The sequence below is a fragment of the Polyodon spathula genome, chromosome 34 (assembly GCF_017654505.1).
Source record: "Polyodon spathula isolate WHYD16114869_AA chromosome 34, ASM1765450v1, whole genome shotgun sequence".
NCBI classification, from domain to species: domain Eukaryota; kingdom Metazoa; phylum Chordata; class Actinopteri; order Acipenseriformes; family Polyodontidae; genus Polyodon; species Polyodon spathula.
Genome location: NC_054567.1, coordinates 1,715,405 through 1,736,565, shown reverse-complemented (window position 1 = coordinate 1,736,565; position 21,161 = coordinate 1,715,405).

Below are 21,161 nucleotides of genomic sequence, written 5' to 3'. Positions count from 1 at the left end.
TAATAATAATAATAATAATAATAATAATATAATAATAATAATAATAATAATAATAATAATCTGACTTCATCTTTTACTTTACTGAATACTGCAAATATTGTAGCCTGACCAAATACAATAGACCATACATTCCAACATGTCCGGTCAAGTGCAACACTAACTTAAAGCTTGGCTTGCAAACAGGGTTCTTTAATCAAGTGGAGTACCATATACAGTGCTTTAACACCTGTTTTTCTTTACAACTGGACATTTGAGACCTATATAACAAATAGAAATGCACAGCAGGTAAGATATTATAACAACGGGCTACTAGTATAACCTTCTTGGTCTGTGTGTTATGTTGCTGTGGGACTGTTGAACTGTGCACGTGAATTGCATGAACATAAGAACATAAGAAAGTTTACAAACGAGAGGAGGCCATTCGGCCCATCTTGCTCGTTTGGTTGTTAGTAGCTTATTGATCCCAAAATCTCATCAAGCAGCTTCTTGAAGGATCCCAGGGTGTCAGCTTCAACAACATTACTGGGGAGTTGATTCCAGACCCTCACAATTCTCTGTGTAAAAAAATGTCTCCTATTTTCTGTTCTGAATGCCCCTTTTTCTAAACTCCATTTGTGACCCCTGGTCCTTGTTTCTTTTTTCAGGCTGAAAAAGTCCCTTGGGTCGACACTGTCAATACCTTTTAGAATTTTGAATGCTTGAATTAGGTCGCCACGTAGTCTTCTTTGTTCAAGACTGAACAGATTCAATTCTTTTAGCCTGTCTGCATATGACATGCCTTTTAAGCCCGGAATAATTCTGGTCGCTCTTCTTTGCACTCTTTCTAGAGCAGCAATATCTTTTTTATAGCGAGGTGACCAGAACTGCACACAATATTCAAGATGAGGTCTTACAAGTGCATTGTACAGTTTTAACATTACTTCCCTTGATTTAAATTCAACACTTTTCACAATGTATCCGAGTATCTTGTTAGCCTTTTTTATAGCTTCCCCACATTGCCTAGATGAAGACATTTCTGAGTCAACAAAAACTCCTAGGTCTTTTTCATAGATTCCTTCTCCAATTTCAATATCTCCCATATGATATTTATAATGTACATTTTTATTTCCTGCGTGCAGTACCTTGCACTTTTCTCTATTAAATGTCATTTGCCATGTATCTGCCCAGTTCTGAATCTTGTCTAGATCATTTTGAATGACCTTTGCTGCTGCAACAGTGTTTGCCACTCCTCCTACTTTTGTGTCGTCTGCAAATTTAACAAGTTTGCTTACTATACCAGAATCTAAATCATTAATGTAGATTAGGAATAGCAGAGGACCTAATACTGATCCCTGTGGTACACCGCTGGTTACCACACTCCATTCTGAGGTTTTTCCTCTAATCAGTACTTTCTGTTTTCTACATGTTAACCACTCCCTAATCCATGTACATGTGTTTCCTTGAATCCCAACTGCGTTCAGTTTGAGAATTAATCTTTTGTGCGGGACTTTGTCAAAAGCTTTCTGGAAATCTAAATAAACCATGTCATATGCTTTGCAATTATCCATTATCGATGTTGCATCCTCAAAAAAATCAAGCAAGTTAGTTAGACACGATCTCCCTTTCCTAAAACCATGTTGACTGTCTCCCAGGACCCTGTTACCATATAGGTAATTTTCCATTTTGGATCTTATTATAGTTTCCATAAGTTTGCATATAATAGAAGTCAGGCTTACTGGTCTGTAGTTACCTGGTTCAGTTTTGTTTCCCTTTTTGTGGATCGGTATTACGTTTGCAATTTTCCAGTCTGTCGGTACCACCCCTGTGTCAAGAGACTGCTGCATTATCTTGGTTAGCGGTTTGTAAATTACTTCTTTCATTTCTTTGAGTACTACTGGGAGGATCTCATCCGGCCCAGGGGATTTGTTTATTTTAAGAGCTCCTAGTCCCTTTAACACTTCTGCCTCAGTTATGCTAAAGTTATTTAAAACTGGATAGGAACTGGATGACATGTGGGGCATGTTGTCAGTATCTTCCTTTGTAAAAACTTGTGAAAAGTAATCATTTAACATATTTGCTATTTTTTTTTTTTCCTCTATGATTTTGCCATTTGTATCTCTTAAACATTTAATCTCCTCTTTGAATGTTCTCTTGCTGTTGTAATATTGGAAAAAACATTTTGGAATTGGTTTTAGCTCCCTTAGCAATGTTCATTTCTATTTCTCTCTTGGCCTTTCTAACTTCCTTTTTGACTTGCGTTTGCAGTTCTGTGTACTCTTTCTGTGTACTTTCTTTTTGGTCCTTTTTTAATGCTCTGTAAAGTGCCTTTTTTCGCTGAATATTTTTTTTTAATTGATCTATTAAACCATTTTGGCAATTTAGTTTTACATTTAGATTTGTCTACTTTAGGGATATAATTGTTTTGCGCCTCTAGTACTACGTTTTTGAAGAACAACCATCCTTCTTCTGTGGGTGTTTTCTCTATTTTACTCCAATCTACTTCTGTTAGTCTCTGTTTCATGCCTTCATAGTTTGCTTTTCTAAAATTGTAAACCTTAGCTTTAGTCTTTACTTTTGAGGATTTAAAAAACACTTCAAATGAGACCATGTTGTGGTCTGAGTTTGCCAGTGGTTCTCTGACCTCTGTTTTAGTTATTCTATCTTCGTTATTTGAAAAGACTAAATCAAGGCATGCCTCCCCTCTAGTGGGTGCCTTCACAAATTGTGTTAGGAAGCAGTCATTTGTCATTTCCACCATTTCTATTTCATCCTTCGCGCTACCCACCGGGTTTTCCCATTTTATTTGGGGGAAGTTGAAATCCCCCATTAGTATGGCTTCTCCTTTGCTACACACATTTCTAATGTCATTGTATAACAGATTATTGTGCTCACCGTCTGAATCTGGCGGTCTATAGCATGCTCCTATTATTATGCCTTTTGAATTTTTGTCTGTTATTCTGACCCATATTGATTCGGTTTTATTTTCTTTGTCCAGGTTTAACACCTGGGCTTCAAGACTGTTTCTTATGTATAGCGCTACCCCTCCTCCTCGTCTGTCCTGCCTGTCTTTCCTATACAGTGTATACCCACAAATATTATATTCGTCCCCATCACTCTCAGATAACCACGTTTCTGTAAACGCTACGCACCGTGACCAGAGGGGATAGGGGCCCATGGAGATCCCAATCAGGGGCCTCACTGTGTAACACAAGGTGTGGGTTGAGCAGTCCAGGTTCTCGCATCTGGGGCCTGGACTTCCTCCGGTGAACCATCAGCAAGCTGAAACTCCAGGAGGGACTCCTCAGGGTCCAAGGGGCCTAACCCTCGCTCTGGTCACCCTGGGGAAACCCCACAGAGGCCGACCAGGGGCCAACCGTTCCCAGTGTGCGGTCAGACCGACTTGGATCAGCAACCCACCAGCCTGCCAGCCTGGCAACACCACAGAGTAGACATCCTTACTGAGCTGGAGAAGATCAGCGGTGTCTGGGACTGGCCTGTCCCAGCAGATTCAACACCAGCTATGGGGATTTCCTGGGGTTTGCATCCTACTACTCTCATTCTGTTTGTCATTTCACCACTATCGCTGCCCCCCTCCAATACAAGTCAGGCTTATTGGTCTGTAGTTATCTGGTTCAGTTTTGTTTCCCTTTTTGTGGATCGGTATTACGTTTTCAATTTTCCAGTCTATAGTTACAACCCCTGTGTCAAGAGACTGTTGCATAATCTAGGTTAGCGGTTTGTAAATAACTTCTTTCATTTCTCTGAGTACAAGACATGCACCACACCGTTACACCCTCAGAGTGATAGGCTGATGGACCGATTCAATCAGACCCTCTCCATCCGGCTAGCCATTGCCACTACTGCTCATCAGAAAGACTGGGACATGCAGCTGCCTCTGATCCTGTTTGATTGCCATACTGCCATCCAAGATTACACCAGCTGTGCCCCCGCACTACTGATGCATGGCCAGGATTCCCAACTGAGCTGCTGTTTGGCCACTTGCCAGACACCGCTAAGGATGTACTTGGCCCAGAATACGCACACTGCTTTGCCTGCTACAATATTGTGAATTTTGCGAGCTTTACAGTCACTTTAAATGACCTGTTTAGTGAAGGGGTGCCCATCACATTACTGCACCACATGGGTCCAGTGTCACTCGACAAGTCAGGGTGTTTTTTGTGCATTATTTGTTTTGTAGAAAAAGGTGGAGGTGGACAGACAAAATGGGCTATTTCCAGCTGTTTCATAGCTGTTGAAGTCTGTTTGATGTAAGAGCTGCAGTGCTGTTCTGCCGTTAGATGCAGACTTGATTCGGGGGCTTTCTAGATTTATGTAGGTATAATTTCCGGGCAGGGGAACTCTAATTTTATGTGAGTTGGATGTAGGCCATGACACAGACTTTTTGTAGAGGTAAAAACAGCCAAACTCTGTCCCTCAGCTAAAAGGAGTGCTTGTTCATTAGCTTTGAGCTTGCGGGTTAGAAATATAAACCACTTTACCTGCACTAGTTTCCTTTGGAGTTAAAATAAAAATAAATATATATTATATTGGGCACACTTTTAATCCTGGAGCCGAGTTTCCATACAAAACGAAAGGCTTATCCACTCATAGAACACGTGAGGAGGAGATGTGTGGGGCTAAACATTGGCTATGCCTATATATTGGTTTAATTTGTAGCCATAATAACTAACTTGATATAGATACTGAATCATTTTTAACATATTGGTGACATTTTAAAATACTTATGGCCTGACTACATTGGTTTTCTGATGGGTGTTTGTGTGGAGTGCATTCAGTCAGCTGCAAGCATGAATACTGGCTCTTTGCACAGTCATCACTCCCAGTCAATCCTAGTCCCACTCATCTGGTCATATACAATAGAACCTTGACTATCTTAACACAGATTCTCTGAGTACCTCTGTTTCCAGCTCTTTGGTCAGCTGTCTTGTTGTGTCCTGTGCTACAGTTCTTTCGCTTTTATGTGTTGAATCTACATTATTGAAGATCATTTGTTAATTGGCAGTTAATCAAGCATTTTCACAAAAGTATGTTTTCATTCATCCAAAATATTGACTTGGGTTTTGATAGCCTATGTTTTTTTAAATCTCATCAACTGCAAACATTTTGTCTTTATACAAACTTTCCAAACCTGTTCAGTGTGTTACTTGTTCAATGACAAATACATCTGATAATAGTATCTTAAGGCTCTGTTCACAAAACTCTACCAACTATTTGATTAATGACTATTTCTGTAATGAAAGGGTTTCGAATCTAAAACAAACTCACTATTTCACAGGTAAAGTAATGGCTAATGTGCACACCTAGTGATCTCCTGCTGGTCATTTTTATACTTCCCTATTACTGAAATTCTCTCTTCCTCATCCCCCCACTGTCTTCAAAAAAAGATGTGTTTTTTACCCAATTAAAAATGTCCCTCTGCAAATCTTTCCAATGTCATAGAAATGCAATGAAAGCCTTCTTCTGTTTTTAATAAATGTGTATTTTTTGTTTAGAAATCCCAGTCTGACTTCTCTTTCCCTGCTGCTATATTGTTCCAGAGTGCCAAAGCAGAGACAGCTTTGTTGTTGATTAATCCACATGACAGCAGCCCTCGCCTATCCTATTTGAGGCTTCCAGTAATGAGTTCATATCTCCAGTAACTTATATTGGTTTACTGTATCCATGGTTGTTGTGTTCTAACAGGGATTTCTCTTAAGGGATTTACAATGTTGAGTTCTTGTCAATCATAAATCAACTTAATATTACACCCAAGCAAATATCTAACTTCTAAAGCCTTCACATTTCAATTAAACCTTAATGTTTTGACAGTGTAGCAATATACCACAGTGCCCTTGTAGCTGTCTCACAGTATCATATTCAATTGAGTACTTTTACCACATTTTTTTCTATGCTTCTTTTTGCACAGAGTTCCGGTTGTTTTCAAACCTTAGCAACATGACTGAAACTACCTTACACATGTTTGCACAGCTTGCTCGGACGCATGACCCTGGAGTGTTATAGTACATACACCCTACATGCATGCAGAAATAGCTGCCGCTGTTAAACTAACTGTACCAGCATTTATTAATGTGCATGCTGAAGTAAGTTACCATTACCATAGACAATATTATGTTTGACATATTTACATATGCTATTGAGAAAACAAACATGATATATATATATATATATATATATATATATATATATATATATATATATATATATATATATATATATATATATACACACACACACACACACACACACACACACACACACACACACACACACAACAGTATCTATGTACAGACAGCAGAGTGCTTAATTACATGGTCTACTGAGCTGAGCTTTCATTACAGCAAGGCAAAAGTTGATGCCATGACATTCCAGTGGGTATCTACTGTCTGATTGAAGCTCGCTAGAGCTAGAAGCTGATTAGATGATGGTACTGAATAATTTTCTAAGGAATGACACTTTAGCAGCATTTGAAGAAGCACTGGATAACGTATAAGGTAAGAACATAATACCTTCAGAAGAAATACTAAATATGATCAAGATAGTTTTAGAAAATAGTTATTTTAAGTTTGGAAAAAAAGAAAAAAATATTTCCAAAATGGTCAGTTTAGCTGCCATTTTGGTCCCAGTATAAACATAAATGGATTATAGACACATTAAAGGACATCAAAACCTGTGAGAACACATGTAAAGTATGCAAATATATGTGTAAAGACAAATTGTCAATAAACATAACATGAATTACCTAAAATGTGTCATTTTAGAAGAAACAACATTAGATAATGTACAATATCTAAGTACAGTACCATGATGCGTGAAGGTTTAAATAGAAAGGAACAGCAGACTGTTACATCATTAACCATGTAGCAAATGGCATCACAAGCACATTAATAGACATAATATAAATAAATAAGTACCTCCACTGTTTGTTTTCAAACTTGATGCTGATATTGGACAAATAAAATGAAGTGGCTCCAGAGATCAACCAGTGGCTGGCTCCAGAGATCAACCAGTGCGGCCTCCCTAGCTCCTCAGCATGGCAGCCACCTGGGCTGGGTGGGGATCTTCACAGGGTTCCTCTGGGGGTACCTCCACTCTTCACTGCTTCGTCGACACCTAAGGATATGAATCTCTTATACATTGTTTTGCTACATTGCGATTTTAACCGGAGAAGAGGACACTAATGACACTTTTAAACAAAGCTAGGTTTCACTTTAAAGCCTAGAAATCTTGCTGGTGATTGGCATTTTAGTTTTTGTTTTCACAGTGTGCTTTTGCTTTTGTCGTGTAAACTGGATGCATTCTTTGATCTTGTCAAACACGATTGTTTTGATTTATTTTACAAACATTTTTTCTGGTTAATGTTGCTGATTGTTTAATGTCTCTATGGGTTACATGTGTATCTACTTTTTATAAGTCTCAAGGATTTTCACATTTATTTTTTATTTTTTTTTGCACTTTTACCGATCTGGTTGTTGCTTCCTTTCCTAGACAGGGTTATAAAACTGTTATATTTCCATTTGAGATGTAAGAAGAGGTGAAAGGCTAACTAGTTTAAGATTTGTAAAAGAGGTGATGTATTTTTCCTGTCCACATGTCTAGATGATGCCAATCATGTTATACTGTATATATTTTTTGCATTACACTGTTGGGTGAAAAAAATGAAATGTTGAACCACTATGAAATAGGAATGTCATATCATTGAAAATTCCAAAATATGTCTTTGTTCTTTGTTATTGTCAGTGCTGTTATTCACAACCTATTCCAGTCGCCATAGTTACCTTCAACCTTTGCATCCTAATTCTCCCAGTTTCCATTGACTTTCGCATCAGTATCCCCAGAGCTGCCGTGGCCTCTAGCCCTGTATTCTAATACCAGCTTTGACCTTTGCTTCTTGATCTCAAGGGTCTGTTCTGACCTTGATTCCCAACATGTGCTCTGTCTGCATCTTAATCAATGCTGGGAGTCATGCTAACAGTAACAACACATATTGTATGGACAGCTCAGCTGTCTTTTCAATGTCTGCAGAAGCAAGATGTTTTTTTAAGCATACTTAAAAAGCACGAGGGACACACATGGACCAATTAAAGAAGCGCTGGTTTAATATGTTGTACTCACACAATTATGAATTCCATATTCCAGGGTGTTTCTTCAAGTCACTTTGGGATGAGTGAAAGGCATTCATGTTCACTTGAATCAGTTCCCGGTGACTGGCCAAAATAGACAGCACAGACAATAGTCATGCAGGAATAGAAGATAAAAGCTGTGGCTTTCGGGTAAAATGAAAAATTCATCAGGGAAACTACGGAAATAGAAAATAAAACACACTATCCATTTTGAACTGTAAACAGAGGAAAGAGGCACAAAGAAGCTCAAAGGTCAGGGAGACGAGCAGGAGTTTATCAAGACACAGAAAGCAGCTACCTGCTGAATTTATGCTTTTTAACTGTACTGCTTTTCAGAGCCTTTCTATGAAAATGCCATGGGAATATCTTTGAGTTGCAATGAGCCATGTATCCTCACATCATGAAACACATCTTTCTAATTTAAGCTCTGTTATTTAAATGAGTTTCTAGTTTGACTTGTTTCTTGTAGTTTTATGAACTCAACATTTTTTCCTTTCACAACAAATGGGGCTAAACTTTGCAGTCGCTTTGAAAATGGGGCCCCTCCTGTCCAAGCCTGCCTGCTGTGTTCACTCCTGCTGGGGTACAACTCTGTGCCAAGTCCAGGTTCCTTCTCCCAAATGATTACAATCTAGTGAAGCACTTTTCCTTTTTAAGGATTATGGGCAACAAAGGCTGTTTCAGTCCTTGTACTAAACCCAACAGTTTCCAAATTGAGAAAAAGGAAATTACTCTGATTTATTGCCTGTAGAATAACTGAACTCACTTTTTATTTCCTGTTGCTCATCACATTGTTGCTTTTTTCACGTATTTCTTTATTTTCAACATGCTTATTATGTTTATAGAAATAAGATATAAAGGCTGGGCAATGCATCCGGTTGCAGGGCTCCTATTACACTTGGGTTTTCCTAATGTTAGGTTTTATCAATAACACGGTGTGAAAGGATGGCTTTGCAGGGGTGACGTCAGACAAGAAAACACAGACTCCAAAACAGTGAAATGACGGGTGAAACTGAGGCGCTACGGCGCGCAGCGTTTTATTAAACAGAAACAAACAGCACGTATAGCAATTGTTTACTCTAGTTTAACACGTCTTCCACAGATTTACATCTCTCCTCTGACATTCTCCGCCTAATAAGCCTGGAGTTCGTCTTTTTATAGTCTGTGGCTGGAGCCTCAACCCGTTAAACCCCCAGCCTCCCACAGGCAAATTCCACCTAGAGGGCTATAGCCTTAAATAAATCACATTATCTTCCAAAGTATAGACAGCACAGGCATGGTTCAGGGCTTGAATTCAAGGTAACCCTCAGTACCACACTGGAAGGAGATATCCAGAAAAAAACCCCATAAAAAACAAGAAACGCTTTTGTTTGTTTATATTCTATTGTCATTTTTTCACCTTGTAGCACATGAAGAGATTTTTTTCCAGTGCTTCCCCAACATGTCTACTATACTGGATACAAATGATTGAATAAAGGGATCAAATTCTACATGTGTTTTTACAAAGCTAGGCCCAAGGGTCCCCAAAACTCTCCAAACCTCTCCAAAAATGAATATTGTGTAAATCTTTATGGCCAGTCATACACTAGTTTCTTGAGCAAGTTCTAAAAGGGAGGTTACCTTCTGGCACCTCACATGCTATACATTGCCGCATGAATTAGATTTTGTAATCATCTTTTTTACTTATTTGTCCAATATTTCAATCAAAAGGTGGCATTTTTGGAGAGCTTTGGGGTGCACGAAATGTATCCATGACAAATACTCTTGGTTTATATGCCACAACTGTCAGGCACATTGCTCTCACATAACTGTGTGTTTGGAAAATGTTGCTACTGAGATTTTTTTGTAGCTCTGAATTTTCAGAACCTGACTGTATTTTTGTTAATCACTTGCTTGAAAGTACGGAAATGTCAAGAAGCATTTAAAAGTGAAGTGGTTACACTCATTCAAGCACTGCTGACTGGTGAACATAAAGGATAAAGGTGTCTGCTAAATGTCTACAAAAATAATAATAATAATAATAATAATAATAATAATAATAATAATAATGAGCTTGCAGACATCTTTGCTGCTCTAAATCAGGCTGCCAGACCTAAAACACCTCAGTTCCTTTCATCTTTACTTTGATTGACATGTGGCAACAAAGGAACTGAGTGAGTGATTGTTGGAGCAGGCAGACAGCTTATCTTCGAAGGCTAAGAAACCTACACTGTCTCTAGGAGAGTAACATCACTCCCTGTAATCATGGAAATATAAAAAATTTTGCTAAACACTCCCATGTAATAATCTAAATCAATGAACATCAATGAGAAAATAATAAAGACCGCCAGGAAGCAACAATTACTTCTTGCAACTTGTATTAGAACATAAGAACATAAGAAAGTTTACAAATGAGAGGAGGCCATTCGGCCCATCTTGCTCGTTTGGTTGTTTGTAGCTTATTGATCCCAAAATCTCATCAAGCAGCTTCTTGAAGGATCCCAGGGTGTCAGCTTCAACAACATTACTGGGGAGTTGATTCCAGACCCTCACAATTCTCTGTGTAAAAAAGTGTCTCCTATTTTCTGTTCTGAATGCCCCTTTTTCTAAACTCCATTTGTGACCCCTGGTCCTTGTTTCTTTTTTCAGGCTGAAAAAGTCCCTTGGGTCGACACTGTCAATACCTTTTAGAATTTTGAATGCTTGAATTAGGTCGGCACGTAGTCTTCTTTGTTCAAGACTAAACAGATTCAATTCTTTTAGCCTGTCTGCATATGACATGCCTTTTAAGCCCGGAATAATTCTGGTCGCTCTTCTTTGCACTCTTTCTAGAGCAGCAATATCTTTTTTATACCGAGGTGACAAGAACTGAACACAGTATTCAAGATGAGGTCTTACTAGTGCGTTGTACAGTTTTAACATTACTTCCCTTGATTTAAATTCAACACTTTTCACAATGTATCCGAGCATCTTGTTAGCCTTTTTTATAGCTTCCCCACATTGTCTAGATGAAGACATTTCTGAGTCAACAAAAACTCCTAGGTCTTTTCATAGATTGCTTCTCCAATTTCAATATCTCCCATATGATATTTATAATGTACATTTTTATTTCCAGCGTGCAGTACCTTACACTTTTCTCTATTAAATGTCATTTGCCATGTGTCTGCCCAGTTCTGAATCTTGTCCAGATCATTTTGAATGACCTTTGCTGCTGCAACAGTGTTTGCCACTCCTCCTATTTTTGTGTCATCTGCAAATTTAACAAGTTTGCTTACTATACCAGAATGAGAGCTCTGTTTTTCCTCTAATAAGTACTTTTTGTTTACTACATGTTAACCACTTCCTAATCCACGTACATGTGCTTCCTTGAATCCCTACTGCGTTCAGTTTGAGAATTAATCTTTTATGTAGGACTTTGTCAAAAGCTTTCTGGAAATCTAAATAAACCATGTCATATGCTTTGCAATTATCCATTATTGATGTTGCATCCTCAAAAAAATCGAGCAGGTTAGTTAGACACGATCTCCCTTTTCTAAAACCATGTTGACTGTCTCCCAGGATACTGTTACCTATAGGTAATTTTCCATTTTGGATCTTATTATAGTTTCCATAAGTTTGCATATAATAGAAGTCAGGCTTACTGGTCTGTAGTTACCTGGTTCAGTTTTGTTTCCCTTTTTGTGGATCAGTATTACGTTTGCAATTTTCCAGTCTGTCGGTACAACCCCTGTGTCAAGAGACTGTTGCATGATCTTGGTTATAGGTGTGTAAATAACTTCTTTCATTTCTTTGAGTACTATTGGGAGTATCTCATCCAGCCCAGGGGATTTGTTTATTTTAAGAGCTCCTAGTCCCTTTAACACTTCTGCCTCAGTTATGCTAAAGTTATTTAAAACTGGATAGGAACTGGATGACATGTGGGGCATGTCGTCCATATCCTCCTTTGTAGAAACTCATGAAAAGTAATCATTTAATATATTTGCTATTTTTTTTCTTCATCTATGATTTTGCCATTTGTATCTCTTAAACATTTAACCTCCTCTTTGAATGTTCTCTTGCTGTTGTAATATTGGAAAAACATTTTGGAATTGGTTTTAGCCCCCTTAGCAATGTTCATTTCTATTTCTATCTTGGCCTTTCTAACTTTCTTGTTGACTTGCGTTTGCTGTTCCGTGTACTCTTTCTGTGTACTTTGTTTTTGGTCCCTTTTTAATGCTTTGTAAAGTGCCTTTTTTTGCTGAATATTTTTTTTTAATTGATCTATTAAACTATTTTAGCAATTTAGTTTTATATTTAGATTTGTATACTTGAGGGATGTAATTGTTTTGCACCTCTAGTACTACATTTTTGAAGAACAGCCATCCTTTTCTGTGGATGTTTTCTCTATTTTACTCCAATCAACTTCTGTTAGTCTCTGTTTCCTACTGTATTCACTTCACAATACCCATGGTTATTCACTTCATAATATCCAAACAATCTAATTCACTTCATAATATCGACACTGTTATTCACTTCATAATACCCAAACACTGTTATTCCTTTCATAATATCCACACTGTTATTCACTTCATAATACCCATACTGTTATTCACTTCATTATACCCATACAAATGGCAAAATCATAGATGAAGAACAAAAAAAGGCAAATATATAAAATGATTACTTTTCACAAGTTTTTGCAAAAATAAACAAATCTCCTGGGCCAGATGAGATCTTCCCAATAGTACTCAAAGAAATGAAAGGAGTTATTTACAAACCGCTAACCAAGATCATGCAACAGTCTCTTGACACAGGGGTTGTAACGACAGACTGGAAATTTGCAAACATAATACCAAACCACAAAAAGGGAAACAAAACTCAGACAGGTAACTACAGACCAATAAGTCTGACTTCTATTATATGCAAACTTATGGAAACTATAATAAGATCCAAAATGGAAAATTACCTATATGGTAACAGGGTCCTGGAAGACAGTCAACATGGTTTTAGAAAAGGGAGATCGTGTCTAACTAACTTGCTTGATTTTTTTGAGGATGCAACATCAATAATGGATAATTGCAAAGCATATGACATGGTTTATTTAGATTTCCAGAAAGCTTTCGGCAAAGTCCCACATAAAAGATTAATTCTCAAACTGAACGCAGTTGGGATTCAAGGAAACACATGAACATGGATTAGGAAGTGGTTAACATGTAGTACTGATTAGAGGAGAAACCTCAGAATGGAGTGTGGTAACCAGTGGCGTACCATGGGGATCAGTATTAGGTCCTCTGCTATTACTAATCAACATTAAGGATTTAGATTCTGGTATTGTAAGCAAACTTGTTAAATTCGCAGATGAGACAAAAATAGGAGGAGTGGCAAACACTGTTGCAGCAGCAAAGGTCATTCAAAACGATCTAGACAAGATTCAGAACTGGGCAGACACATGGCAAATGACATTTAATAGAGAAAAGTGTAAGGTACTGCACACAGGAAATAAAAATGTGCATTATAAATATCATATGGGAGATACTGAAATTGAAGAAGGAATCTATGAAAAAGACCTAGGAGTTTTTCTTGACTCAGAAATGTCTTCATCTAGACAATGTGGAGAAGATGTAAAAAAGGCCAACAAGATGCTCGGATACATTGTGAAAAGTGTTGAATTTAAATCAAGGGAAGTAATGTTAAAACTGTACAATGCATTAGTAAGACCTCTTCTTGAATATTGTGTTCAGTTCTAATCACCTTGCTATTCACCGGGTGTGAGCTGAGTGTGTAAGGATAGGGCAGAAGAAGCAGAAGGGAGCGGTAAGTAGGACAGAGTGCCGGCTAGAAAGGACCAGACCTAGGATAGAAGAGCAGGAGAGGCCCACTCTAGTAGCAGACCAGCGAAGCTGGATATGGAAGCTAGGATAGAAGGTGGTCACTGCCTAAGGGCAGTGATGCCTTACACAACCCAGGGGCAAAGGACCCAGCAACTGAAATTGGATCGAAAGATGGTCACTGACTGAGGGGGGCGATGCCGACACAACCCAGGGACAAAGCAGCAACCCAGCAACCGAAAACACATATGAGGGTTATGACTCGGGGAACCACCCCTCAGAGGAAGACGGTCCCGGAAGACCGGAACATGAAAGCAGATAGAGAGGGAGAGGTACCCATCGTCTGAGACTTATGTAAAGAGGCGCTCGTTAGACCCCCAATTGGCCGAGACTTCATGCTGCCTGGGACCTGAAATAAGAACAAGGCATAGAGGTTAGTATGGGACTTGAGCATGGAGTAGCCACGTCCCGAATTGAGGCAGAGTATGGAACAGAGCCTTGAGTGAGGCAAGATAAGAGCAAGATCTGTGAAAGAACAAAGTGTGGCCGGGGGTCTGCTCTGACTCACATGGTGAGAACCCCCCTGAAGGTAAAGGGAGGCTGATGCCTAGCCCTGAGGTCGGGGAAGTGAGATTCACTTGCCCCCCAAAGAATGGACCCCCAGCTCCTCAAAAAATCTCCCACACTGCGAGACAAACAAAAGCAGCACATGCCAGTGCATAACAAAAAAAAGACCAGATGGACAAATGGGACAAACATGAGGATGATTAGTATTTTAGTAGGATGTAGAGGACTATGGAGAAGAAAAAATCCCTTAAGGCTGTTTAGGGGAAAACCTCTAGTGGCCTTGGCAGACAGGTAGCTCCCACTCTGGCCATGCTAGCATTTTTAGAAGTAGCAGCAACTATATCAGGGAAGGATGAATGAATGTAGGAATCCACTGCAGAGGAGGACCAGCTCCCCCACATTCATGATCAGGCTGGGGTGGAGAGGGAGGGGGAGGGGGGGTAGAGTCAAGGAGGGAGGCCTGCTCTGGAGGCGAGGGTGGAGAGGAGGGAGGCCTGCTCTGGACGCGAGGGTGGAGAGACAGGAGCCATGCAAGGAGGCAAGGAGGGAGACTTGCTCTGGAGGAGAGGGTGGAGTAGAGAGGGGAGGCTTGCTCGGAGGAGAAGGTGGAGTCAAGGGGGGAGGCCTACTCACGAGGTGAGAATGGAGAGGAAGGAGGCCTGCTCGGAGGTTATTGAAGGAGGTTACTGAGAGTAGGATTCTGTCAAATAGCATCTGGAGAAGCTGGGGTTTCTGGATGGGGGTTGTGGAAGCAGATGTGACCAGCTGACTGAAATTGGATACCGGAAGTAGAGGCAGAAGGAGAGCTGAAACGGAGGGCTGATGTGGCAGCTGGACAGAACGAACATATGAATCGGCTACTGGGGAAGCACGGCGCCTTTGCACCCCATATTCTAGAAATGAAGGCAGAGAGATGAGATGCCGCCTTTCTATGTGTTAGTTAATACAGGATCGATCAGCGGTTTGCTACTATCATGTCTGCTTGAAATGGAAAAGGTAAACTCACATTCAGAGATTTGGGTTTCGCAACACCAGTTATTGTCTTAATAGTGGAAATCCTTAGCTCATAATCAAGACACATTTCCAGTCTCATACCACGTCTCAAACCAAGTATTAATGCTGTAACATTTGGGAGGATGAGCGGAGATATGAATAGTAACGACTCCTTCAACGGGACATAATTTTGATTGTGGGAATACTGCCACGATCTGCGTATTGGAGGAAGGCTGGAGCATTGTAGGCTCTGGAGAAGTGCAGATTTAAACAGTAAACTAGAGCGACTTTTGCATGCTGCAGTAGTGAGCTGATCTGAAGAGGGAGTGGAGATCTTCTGTAGTGAGGAGCGATTTACAGTAGAGGGGAGGGATCTGCTGAACAGAGCAGAGGCCTGAGGAAGAAAACAATGGAATGCTGTCAGTAGTGTGCAGATGCCCAGTTGTGAGAGCAGAGATCTGCTGAAGCAGAGATCTGCAATAGAGAACGGAGGACTACCATCGGTAGAGTGCGGTGGTCTGCTGCAGAGAGTAGGAATCTGCTGAATGCAGTAGATATTGGTCTTTCAATGTCAAGGCAGATTTAGATGGAGCCAGAGATGGGACTGCTTTTGGGCAGAGATGAAGAATACAGAGATCTGAGTCCGCTGCAGGACCAGACAGGATGAAGAATGTGTTGCTCCGAGGCATCTGCAAAACCTATTGATTGGTCAGGAGCAGTTTATTGCCTATTGGGGGTAGGAGGACATTGACTGGAAAGTTTATAATCGTAGGACATGGTTCTGTGACTGACTGGCGGCTCGCGTTGATGAAATGATGACTTTGATGAAGCTGGTTGGATTGGAGCTGCAGCACCAGATGAGGAAACACAAATCTGGGAACAGGAATAAGTCGCAGGAATGGATGTGTGATGCAGGGAAGCAGGGCGTTACTATGATGGTAGATACTGAGCATCTCAAAAACAGATGAGTAAGGTTGCTTCATGACCAGGTCCTTGAAGAGGGGAAGAGTTGAAATTGGAGAATGTCAGTTGCTACAAAAGGTTGAGGAGGAGGGGGACTCCTGCAAATCCCTCGGAATGACAACAAACTGCAGGAATGTATAGAAAAGCTGGAGTATGCGAGCTTCACGGTGATAGCAAACCAGCTTAGAGACTGTATAAAATTTGTGGTGTTATACTGCCATCTAGAGGTTATGATTGGAATTAACCATTGGCTTGACTGAAGCGAGGTAGAATATATTTGGTTATTGTGATTAAAATCCTTGTCAGTGTAGAACAACAATTGCGTATTCTTTAAGATTTGAATATCTTCGTTACATGTTTTAGGACAGTTAGTCGTGTATATAAATACATTAACAAGTATTTAGATGTCACAATTCGACAAGTTGAAAGAACCCTCGCAGATTGTGAAAACGCAGCAGCAGCAAGCCAGAAGATTGCGGTACTGAGGCTCGGAGCTCGCAGTGCCGGATGAAACTGCCTGGTCACCATGGCGACTTACCACTCCCCGCAGTCACACATTGAGGACATGCAGTGGTAGCCATGGACTGAGAGGCGCCATTGGAAAAGTTGCAGAACAGCAGTGCTGTTGGAGCTTGTTGTGACCAGTCGAAACCACAAGCTGCCACACGTTGAAATGGAGTATGAAATTGACTGGTTAGGTCTTTAAAACATTGAACATAGCTAATATAAATCCAGGGCAGGATCTTCTGAAGGAACGATAAATTGTGCTGGCTCTGAGTGGAGGAGGGCCGTTTGATTGCAAGCAAAGAGTAAAGAAAGATTAATCTGATAGATCTTTGTGGTGGATTAAAAAGAGGAATTATGGCAAGGCAAATGCTGCCAACGGGAATGTCGATGTCTTGTTGAAGGAGCTTTAGAGGTTTTAGTGGAGGGCCAGTCTGTCTAATAAAGATGCGGAAGAGTTGAGAAATGAAGCTGTGGTTTGGACGGTGCTGTTGCTGGGCTGGAGGCTGGAAAGAGCAGGAAAGACTAACCCTGCAGCTCCTGCAGCCGAATGGAGAAGCTGAATGATGAGAAGCAGCACCGGAGCAGGTTGGAAAATATTTGATAAAATCTTGGGAGCGCTGTGCAGAGAATTGACCTCCAGTGAAAGGCAACAAAGTGCAGATAAGCGGTGAAGCACGAAAAGATGGCGTCTGAGCGTTTGCTACAAAAACGAAACACTAGACAGCGAAGGTGCAAGTGATCAGGGCTTAAATAGAAAATAGGTACTAATTGACAGGAAATTGGAAGCCCCCTGCTGCACGCCTCCTGAACTACACAAGCTAACATCAAAAAGCCTATAACGTTCTAGAAAGTGTGCAAAGAAGAGCGACCCGCAATTATTCCGGGCTTAAAAGGCATGTGGATATGCAGACAGGCTAAAAAGAAGTTGAATTTATTCAATCTTCTTGTTTATTCAGCTGCTGCGCGCGGGATTAAGTTCGTAAGTAAAATTTCTAAAAGGTATTGACAATGTCGACCCAAAGGACTTTTTTGACCTGAAAAATGAAACAAGGACCAGGGGTTACAAATGCAGATTAGATAAAGGGGCATTCAGAACAGAAAATAGGAGGCACTTTTTTACACAGAGAATTGTGAGGGTCTGTAATCAACTCCCCAGTAATGTTGTTGAAGCTGACACCCTGGGATCCTTCAAGAAGCTGCTTGATGAGATTCTGGGATCAATAAGCTATTAACAACCAAAGGAGCAAGATGGGCCAAAAGATTGTAAACTTTCTTATGTTCTTTTGTATACTTTCTTATGTTCTTATGTTCTTTTTTTATAACACTGTTATTCACTTCATAATACCCAAACTGTTATTCACTTCATAATACCCAAACACTATTATTCACATCATAGTACAAAAATACTGTTATTCACTTCATAATATAAATACTGTTATTTACTTCATAATACCCACACTCTTACTCAATTTATAATTCCCAAACACTGTCATTCATTTCATAATACCCAAACTGTTATTCACTTCATAATACCAAAACACTATTATTCACTTCATAATACCCAAACACTGTTATTCACATCATAATACCCACACTGTTATTCACTTCATAATACCAAACACTGTTATTCAGATTCATAATACAAACACTGTTATTCAATTCATAATACCCAAACGCTGTTATTCACTTCATAATACCCACACTGTTATTCACTTCATAATACGCAAACACTGTTATTCACTTCATAATAGCCACATTGTTATTCAATTTATAATACCCAAACACTGTTATTAATTTCAAAATAATAAGTGTTATCCACTTCATAATACCCAAATACTTTTATTCACTTTATAATATCCACACTGTTATTCAATTCATAATACCGAAATACTGTTTTTAACTTCATAATACAAACACTGTGTGACGGAAATATGAGTTCTGGTGATGAATCTTCCTCCCAACCTGTGAGGGCACCTAAAGAACGGGAGGAGAAGTACCTGGAAGGGCTGGCCTGACAGTTCATTTCCGTTTCCGGGTCAGGGAAGTGGGTCAGCCTGGAGGGAAGCGCGACTCTGTTGTAAGACTGTATTGATTTGAAAGGTAAACGAGAGGCAGCTGCAAGTAATAAGGCAGCTGCAACCGTTTACCTAGATATCATGCGGGATTACATATAGGGGCCAGGGTAACGCTGATCTTCTCCTTCGTTTGGGTTAACGCTTGGAGAGAGAAGGATCGAGAGAGGAGCTCTCGTTGTAAAGAGGAATTTGTGTGTTGTGTTTGTTTTGTAATTGTCTGCGTTTTGCACCACCAGACAGTTAACTCACCTGTCCGGAGCTGTCGACCAGGGTCAGCACAATCCGGATCACCACTGCACGGAACCGTCACGAAATACAGTGTCTTCACCCACCACAAGCACGTCTGCACTCACCCAGGACTGGTGACCGTGTGTTCGTTTTGTTCGGGACTGTGCCCTATTATTGCTACCCCCGTGCTTTACACATTGTTGTGTATAGCCGGGGATTTATTATTTAACGGTCACCAGACCTGGATTATAAATAAAAGCACCTTTTCACTGGAAACTGTTGTCTGCCTGTCACTCCTGCATCGCATCACCGCTACACCTGTTCCCCTCCACCAGCCACTTTGCCACACGTGGTGTCAGAACACGGGACTATGGACCGCAACGCGCTGGCGGAGCTGCTGCAGGCACTGGAGACCAGACGGGATGCAGAGGAGAGACGGAGGGAGGAGCGCTATACGGCGCTCATTGAACGGGTAGGGCTGATCGTTGCTGCAGGAGCGACCCCTACCGGAACATCATTGATGTCGGCCCCGAAGGCACGGGCCATGAAAATGACGGCGGAGGATGATCCGGAGGCATTTTTGGTGGCGTTCGAGCGGCTGGCAACCGCGGCGGGATGGCCTCGGGAGTTCTGGGCAAGCCAGCTAGGACCTTGCCTGATCGGGGAAGCGCAGGCAGCTTACCAAGCCCTGAGCGACCAGTACGCCACTGACTATGACCTAGTCAAGCAGGCTATCCTCCGTCGTCTCAACATCACCGCGGAGACCCACCGGACGCGGTTCCGCGAGTACCGGAGAGCCCCGGAGACACGCCCCAGGGTGGTGGCACAGCGGTTGTGCGACCACATGGTCCATTGGCTGACCCCAGAGAAGAAGACCGCTCAACAAATGGGGGAAGCCATTGTGGTGGAACAATTCTGCCATGTGGTCGGCGCCGAAACTCAGGCGTGGGTACGGCGCCACAACCCTGACACCCTGGAGGAGGCGGTCAAATTGGCCGAAGATTTTGAGGACTCTTTGACGTCAGCCCGGGTCGGGATCCTGTCAGCCCCTGCCCTGCTCAGGAACCAACCTCTCCCTCCCTCTCCTCCAACACCACCACCATCACCCTCGGTCCCGGCACCCAGACCTCCCAGACCGCCGACCCCGTTGGGCCCCCTTGCCTCCCCCCCATGGAGACCGAGGATGGCCCCCAGCTGGGGTAGAGGTGTTGCCCCTGCCCCGTTGCCCTACCAGCAGCGGGACAGATATTTAACCTATGCCCCCTCTGTCCCTCCACTCTGTTTTAGGTGTAACCAGCCAGGACATAGGGCCAGGTCATGCCCCGCTGCTATGGAGTGTGACGTGGCTGCATGCAACTGGACACCTGGAACGGGTAAGCAGGGGGAAAACGGTTGGGAGGGGCCCTGTCTGATTGACGTGGTTTTAGGGAATGTGAAAACCCACGCGTTAGTGGACACAGGGTGTGAGCAAACCTTGATCAGGACAGCTCTCTTGGGCGGTATGTCGTGGCGGCCACAAGGTCAGGTGGCCATCTCCTGTATCCATGGAGACACGGCGGCATACCCCACCCTAAAAGTATATTTATCGGTAGGACCGATAAAACGTCACCTTGTAGTCGGGGTGGCGGAAAGGTTGCCGCACCCAGTTATTCTGGGCCGAGACTGGCCAAAATTCAAAGAATTGGTGCAAATAATGGCAGTCTCAGCCACACACGTAAACGTGGCAGAAAAAGGGAAAAAGGAACGGATTGGTGATGTGTTTCCTTTTCATACTGAAATGTTTTCCCCTCTGTTCCGTCCTAGAAAAACAAATAAGGAGAGACGGACCGCGAAATGGGAGGGAGCGTCTTTGAGACACGGCTGGGGTCTGGTGGGAGAGTGCTGTAATGGTAACAAACGCCAGTCGAAGGGAGTGGGAACGC